General features: G+C 40.2%; 1 protein-coding gene across 2 annotated transcripts in view; it reads left to right on the forward strand.

The window, feature by feature from the left end:
• FNDC3B (fibronectin type III domain containing 3B) overlaps positions 1-7,869 on the forward strand; it is a 449,034-nt gene that overhangs the window by 55,650 nt on the left and 385,515 nt on the right. The gene's annotated exons all lie outside the window — the stretch shown is intronic.

Below are 7,869 nucleotides of genomic sequence, written 5' to 3' on the forward strand. Positions count from 1 at the left end.
AGCAAATCTAGTTTGAGTACCAGAAATTGCAGCATTGCTGAGCTATATGCTAGTGAATCTACTCTCCTATTCATTTTTAAACTACCCTTGTGATGTGTATTGATGGTTCAGATGTGGTCTGTCATAATGAGTTTCCAATCAGGGGTCCAATTCAGGACCTGTGCTGCAGTTTAGATGATATATTTTGGAAAGCTAGTTTCTTTCTGAGTATTTTTTCAAGATGCTTTTCTCTTTGGGGCATTTTTAAAAAATAGAATTAAATGCTCCTAATTCAGTTCAGAAAATTAAAGTTGTTGCCACATTTTTGTTTTGCACAGCACCTTAAAAGGATGAGAGAACTTTATTTCCCCATTCCCCTTTTCTCCCCCACCATGTTGGAAAACCCTTTGCTTTTGTTTTATCTTGAAATCCAGACATTTAGAGCCTGTGAACATGACATTTACAGTGGTTTGACATTCCCACTGTGTTAAATTCCTCCGGCTAGCATCCAGAGGTGCTCCATTCCAGTGATTGCTCAGAGTTCTGTATGTGAATGCCCATTGTTGAATCTCTGGTTGAATGGGAGATTTGTGTGAAGTGGTTTCCCACAATAATACAATGTGCTGCTCTCTGTCAATACAACTTCTGCCACAGGTCAGGTTAACAGTTATGGCTGAAGTAAAGAGCCTGGCTTGCAACAAAGTGTGCTGAAAGCAACTTGCATTTAAAAAAAAAAAAAAAAAAAAAAGATATCTACCTTGCGTTGCTTATTTGCTAGAAGGTGTAACTTTTGTGTGGAAAGTTTACATACGGGAAGTTGAACTTGTGTGGGTAAAGGAGGTATTCTGTTTTAGTTAGTGGCACTGAAATGTAGGTAATTATAGTAGATTACCTAGGGAATGTAAACCAGCTGTAATGTGAAATCATAATAATTTTAGAGATGAGAAATACCTTTGTTTTTACCCCATTGATTTTCTTTTCAAGAGGTACAGCTGGGGGGAGGGGAGAGAGGGATGGATTCTGCATCAGTGAACACGAGCTGACTAACGCTAACTATAGATCTTAAACATACATTTTAAAAAGTAAACCACATGAAACATGCATCATATCTCTCAATCTCTACATGAGAAAACCTGCTTCTGTATATACTGCCTAAGGTTCTGATTTTTCAGACTTATGCGTACCTAGCTGTAAGCAGTGCTGATTTCACTGAGCCTACCCACAGTGCATAACACTTTAGAGGATTGAAGCCAAAGTTTGAGCATGTATAACTACCCTCCTCCCCCAAATTATATGGCTATTTAGAAATGGAAAGGAGAGGCTTTTTAAAATTGGGGAACAGGAGAGGGAGATAGAGAAGGAGCCATGCATGCATGTATTTGAAAAGCAAATATTAAAGTGCAGGGTATAAAATCTGTAACTTGCCCCAGTTCTGTCCTTACTGGGGTTGTGCACAGACTGCTGCCTTTCAGAACAGCACAGAGACAAACCGTCCCCTTAAAGCACCTGTGAGGGTTGGGAAAGCTTTGGGAGGCACCAGATTTTTCTGAACCCACACAGCTTTCCAGAGCCCTCAGGCATGCAGAGGAGGAGGTAGGCACCAGCTGTGCCGCCAGCAGGAAGGCAGAGCATGTACTTTCTCCTGTGGTAACTAGCTGCAAACTAGGATGATCCTATTTCCTTCTTGCCTTTATGGGTCTGGTTTTGACAGCGCAGGGCTCCTGAGTGCAGATTGCTGTGCACTTTTTATGGGAGGGGGGAAGCATGATGGCCAAGATACCTTCAGTATAATAACTCAGTAGGTGTGGACCCTCCAAGGTAAATGCTGCCTCTGGTTATGAAAGTATGAATGGCCATTACCTTTCTAAAGTGAACAGTTAGTGGATGTGTAAAAGGTGTCCTAAACAAGTGAAGCTGATTGAGCTCTACTTGTTGCCTTTTTAAAGAGGCAGCATGATATAGCCTGTGTTCATTAGAAGGACATGGGAAATGTGATTGTTTTGGAGAAGAGGAAGGCTTGTAAATAGGCAAGGAGAAAGAGGGTGGGTGTGTAAAATCCATGTAAAATGATAGTGGAGAGTTGCCTGAAAAAAGTTGTACATTGGCTCTCTAGTTTCTCTCTGATTATAAACCTGTAAAAGTTAGTTTAATTGGACCCTATTGTTCAATGTGTTGCTTTCCTAGGGCAGTCTTTTGGGGTTTTTTAAAACTTCCTCTGAGTAGGTTAATTTAGCTCTAATATCATCTTTTTGAGAAGGCTTTGAACTCGTGTTGACTGATGCCATGTGCTACTATACTGTTCTGTTCAGGTGTTCTTAATATGAGTCTTAAATGAATTTATTAGGCCAAATTCACTCCTGGTGATTCACTTGAATGCATTTGCTGGTATTGTGTCTTATCTGAGTTCACCTCCCTTTGGGGCACGTTTAATATTTTTAGAGCACTATACCCTTTGGGAGGAATGTTGGCTAGTTTTCCAAGAAATTGCACAGGTTTCTCTCTGGACAATAGAAAGCAGCATGGAAAAAACCAGTGGAGTGGTACATTCCTTTGATAGTTAAAGACTCCTTTGTGTGTGCCTGCTGACTTTGTTCTGGTATTTCATCAGAGGTATCGTACATTGATTAGTTTTACTTGCCCCATGAAATAGGACACTCCTGTATAAGGTATTTAACCTAATCTCTTCATTCCTAAAATTCTCTTCTGATGTGCTGTTTAAGTCATGATGTTTGCAGCTAGTTAGCAACATGTTGAATGTTCTTGAGGCTTTGTTTCCCCACCGGAGATGTTAATCAAATGTGAGGTTGTCTTCTAACTATTCAGTGAATGAAACCAGAATGGCAAAAATGATGCTTTTTCTGAAGTTTGTACTTGGGTTACCCTGGGTTAGAAAGGTTTTTTTGTATTTGTTACATATTGACGAGTCTAGCTAAGTTAAAATGCCCTTCCCAGAGCTAAAAGATGGTCAGTTTCCCAGTCAAAGATGGGCCAAAGCTGTAGAATTTTAAAGCCAGATTCTGCCACTTGGCCACACCAAAGATAAAGCTGTTCTTGGGTCAAGCTTCTGCTTTACCCCATGTTGTAATGAACATGGGTATTCTTTGGGAACTAAGATTGGACTGGAAATGATTGTTTCTCAAATGCAGAATGCATTTTGCATGAATAATAAAGACAATAAGTCTAATTCTTTATTTAGGTGAATGCAGCCCCACTGCTTAGAACAAACTTTTAGCATGGGATTTTCTAGTGTGCCTAATTGACTCAGCAGTATAAATCCTTTTGACCCTTTCAGCAGGGTCTTGTGTTTCTAAACTTGTTTTTTTGACAGACTCGGCTTTGACACGCTTATCTTTAAGATTTCAATGGTATATTACAATTTATTGTTTTTGTACATCTTTCAACTCTTGTTTCCATCTATTTGTGTTTTCTACTGAGCAGTTTGGACACGATAAACGTGCGTGTTTCAGTTACTCCTATTAGTGAAGAGAAAAGAAGCTATTGATAGTTTGTTGAAGAACAATGGCAGTTGCTAATTTTCTTTTCCAGATGGGCATTCTGTGCCTTTATCCTTTTAAATTTGAAAAATGCAATTTAAAAATATTAATTGGGAGATTTGTTACAAATATCACTGTATGTTTTTGGATGCTTTCAGTTTAACCTACCATGTTTGCAATTAGACACAGAAAGAATGCTTTTAGGTTTTAAGTACTCTTTCAGACGGATGTGATTTTTAACTGGGCTAATGAACACACATCAGACAAGAAGACAAATTCCAGACTATTTGTACCCTGACCAACCAGCTGTGTGCATACCTCCAGGTACTGCTCATGTCTCGAGAGGCTTTTTCTACATGAACAATTATGACCACTCCTTTTTGCATTCAAGTGGCAGGCCATGGCAAGCATTTTTCTTGGGTACAGCTGTATTTGCTGCTGAGCTGGAGTCCACTGAGCCTGTGGAACAGAAATATCGCACTGTGCTTGTTTTAATTTAGATATTTTTGTGAAATACTGTTAAATAAGCATGTCTGAAAAGCTGTATTCATTGATGGGGGTTTGCAGCACACTTTGCTAATATACCAGGCCTGCAGAGAAGAAGCAGAAATAACTCAGAGGTTTTCGTACTTCAGCAGAGGCAGTTAAAAATCATCTCGGCTGAGAAGTACTAACTTTTTACCAGGTGGGGTTTCTGCCTTGTCAAATTAGTGAGACAAAACCATTTTAACACCAGTACATAGGCATTTAAAAGAGCTGATACTGACATGCTTTCCGGAAGCCTAGGAAATCGTACCGGGAACATTCCTTTTCGTGGAAGACTACTGTGCGCTGCCGGCTCAGCATAAGACAGTGAAATATGTGTTTTTCCCCCCTTATTTCCCTCTGTCCCTTATTTCCATCCTTAATTGCAAGTAGGTAGAAATAGTTCGGTGCTAGTCATTTTGGAGCCTCCTGTCCACAAGGCCACATTGGCCACTACTCTTTTCAATGGTATGACCTGTAGACCTGTACCTCTGAGCTGCGAGTGTTTGTGGTTTGATGTATGGACCAAATGTTGTGGCAAGAGCTGAGACCTTTCAAAGTTTGGTCTCTTGGGAACTGTGTAGGTGCTTAGCAGCTTGTGGTGCTACACCCCTGCTTTTCTCTCTTGACTTCTATTTGCCAAATATTTTTGCTTTCTCTTTTGGGTAGATATTGGCACTGAGCAAGCTAGGAGGATGACAGGTAAGTCTTTTTGTAAAGGATGCTGGGGGTTGCCGGGGTGGGAAAGGAGTGTATCATAGATCATGTGTATTAAAACATACACATTCCCACTCAAAGCCAAGCAGATATTTCCCTGCTTGGGTTTTTATAGTAAATTTATTTGAATTTGAGTTGTTTTAACTTGAGGTAATATTCCGTTGACATTTTTCTATGCTGAAGACTTGTCGGAAGCTACTTAACAGCATCTCCAGGTGGGTCAGGAAGTGCAGTTTAATTTCCAGTGTCTGAACTTGACATGCGAGTCAAGTGAATTATCTTTTTTTCAAGATAACTGTTATCTTTGAGTGAAAGGGTAGAGGTGACTTTGAGAGGCCACTCAAGCATTTGTTGTAGAAACCTGTGGATAAAATTAATTCTTTTGTGTGGGAGATCCAGGGTAATTGTGATTCTGTGTTGAGATCTTTTTTCTTTAAAGTTTTAAAAATTGGTTGTTCAAAACTCCTGTATGTTAAAAGTAATTGTCTGGAAACAATCGTCCTCTTTATTTTTTGCTGCAGTGTGAGTGCTAATGAAGTACAATCTTAATCTCTTTTGGTATTTGGAGAGATGGACTGATCTAGTGCAGCGTTTTTCAAGCTTTTGGAGTTTATGCCCTGCTGCAGTGAAGTTGGCCACGTAACATTCCTCTGACTTCAGTCACAACCTTGGTGTTTTTTTTTAAGGTTTTGAGGTTGAATCAAGGGAGCTCAGTACCAGGGCAACGGCATCTTGAGACACGGCTTCACCACTGCCATTTTGGGTTTCCCTACCTGCCCTTTGCCATTAATTGCCACTGCTGCTCCTGCTTTGTGAGCTGGATGAATCCCTTCATAGGCAGGATCTGGCCCATGGATCTTAGGTTACTTGCCCCTGATATGTGAGTAGCACATTCATGGGTAGCCTGGTAAAATCAAAGTCTCTCCTCAGCCTTTTATGTCTCATCCCTCTTTTACCCTCATTTGAGAAACGCTCACTTACTGAGAACGTGACTGGGAGTCAGTCTTGACTTCTGCTTTGTCTTGCCGGGTGGCCATGGGTAAGTCTCATAGCTTATCTGTGACTATTTCTCTAGCTGTAATGTTACTATAATACTTATTTACGTGTTTCCCAGGGATACCATACAAACTAATTAAATGACATTTGTAAAGGCCTCAAGATGTAAGAGTGTTCATATAAGCACTAAATATTTTCATGGAGGTAAACTTGTAAGTTTTCTCTTTTTCTGAAGTCTTATTCATAATGTCTTATGTTCCCAGTTGTTTGATGGTTGTTAAGGAGTCTAATGGTGATGTGGATAAGCTTCCACAAGCCTGGCTGAAGTGAAGTGGTCAGATTACTAGGTTAGCTACAAACTTGTCCTTTTTATGAAGTACGATTTTTGTTGCCGGAAATGTTTTGATTAGTACTAGTCAAAGACTCTTGTACACTTAAGACCTGGCTGATTGTGCAATGTATGTACTTGAAAGGGTAAGATGGCATAACCTGAAAGCATTGAATTTTTCTTTTTTATACTGATTTTTTTTTGATAGAGATGCACATATACAAGATGTCATTGTTGTGGTTTAGCAACATTATACTTTAAATGATTTTCATTAAAAGTAAGAATTCTTATTTAGTAACTTAGAGTAGTCTGTTACAGCCAAATGAAAAATTAACCTTTATGAAAAGGAGTTGAAGCTAAATATTGAGAAGTACTATCACTTTGCCAGACTCTGTTTGAAATGTGGCCTGTATTAGCTGGAAGAGGCTCATTAGTTATGTAAAAGGTACAAGGTAGAGAAGTCATAACGGGAGGGGGGAGAAAGGGGAATGTTTTTGACTTCTACCGTAATGAGAAGTGTAGTCAGAAACCTAGGAAAAGTTAGCTGGCCTGGCTTATCCCAGTGTGGTTTAAACTCTTCTTGGAATTTGGGGATAACTGATTTAACACAATGGGTCATGTTAATTTGCTATACGTGGAAATTTGTTTTAGATGGCTATGCTTCGTTCTTTCTTGCTTTTAACTTTTTCATCTGTTGCCATATGCAACTAATTTATGTATTACTAATTCACACATTGAACTAATTTAAGAACTTAGGAACGTCATCTTACTTGGTGAGCTGTAGGACATTTGTATGACAAAGCTGAAGATCAGATTTGGAAGTGATTGGCAAATATTGAAAAGTTTGGTTTGGGTGATGATGAAGCATCTAAAAATGAGGAAGCTTTATACCTGTCTTTGATCTAGAATCTGGCTTGAAAATCTGAAAAAATTTCCAGTATTTTCTGGATTGAAAATGCAACCACTCTTGTTGAACACTGGCATTTCTGTCCCTGTTACAGCCAAAACCAAGGAATAGACGCATGCGGGGGGGGGAGTCAGTTTCTTGGTATCTGAAAAATATTTGGGATTTTGTTTGAGTCAAGTGCTAGGTTAGTATCATGCAGTTTGTATTTTGTTCACTGAAGTGAGGTTCTCCAGTCTAAATTTGTTCTGTTTCCTTGGGTTGGCGTTTTCCCAGTGGGAAATTTACTTGGTTCTTGGAAAGAGAAGGGGTTGCAGTGCTCCCCTACTAAAACAGTGCATGGCAGTCAAATGAACAGAACTAATTTATGTATGAGGAACTGTTTCATCCCAGCTTTTGATTTTTTTTTTTTTGGTGGGGGGAAGGAGGGAGAAGGGGAAGAGTGTCAAAGGATGTGATACTTTGTTCTCTCTAATTTATATTTGCAAAAATATTGCAGTTGAAGAATGAGTGAGGGTTTAGTCTCTGAAACTGGTTCTAGAGGCTTAGTACCTGAGAAGTTTGTTTTAGTGGCTTTTAACACCATCCCATGTAACCACGCACATAGTAGTTTCATAGTTTCTAGGGTCGGAAGGGACCTGAGCAGATCATCTAGTCTGACCCCCTGCCATGGCAGGAAGAGCACTGGGGTTAAATGACCCCAGTAAGGTGGTCATCCAACCTCCTCTTAAAATCCCCCAGGGTGGGAGCCTGCACCACCTCACTTGGAAGCTGGTTCCAGACCCTAGCCGCCCTGACCGTGAAGTAGCGCCTCCTGATGTCCAACTTAAACCTTCCCTCCGCCAGCTTGTGACCGTTGTTCCTGGTCACTCCTTGCGGCGCTCGGGGGAACAGGGACTCCCCCAGCGCCTGCTGATCCCCCCTAA

This window comes from Gavialis gangeticus, unplaced genomic scaffold, assembly GCF_001723915.1.
Source record: "Gavialis gangeticus isolate Ggan-Ray unplaced genomic scaffold, GavGan_comp1, whole genome shotgun sequence".
Taxonomy (NCBI): Eukaryota; Metazoa; Chordata; order Crocodylia; family Gavialidae; genus Gavialis; species Gavialis gangeticus.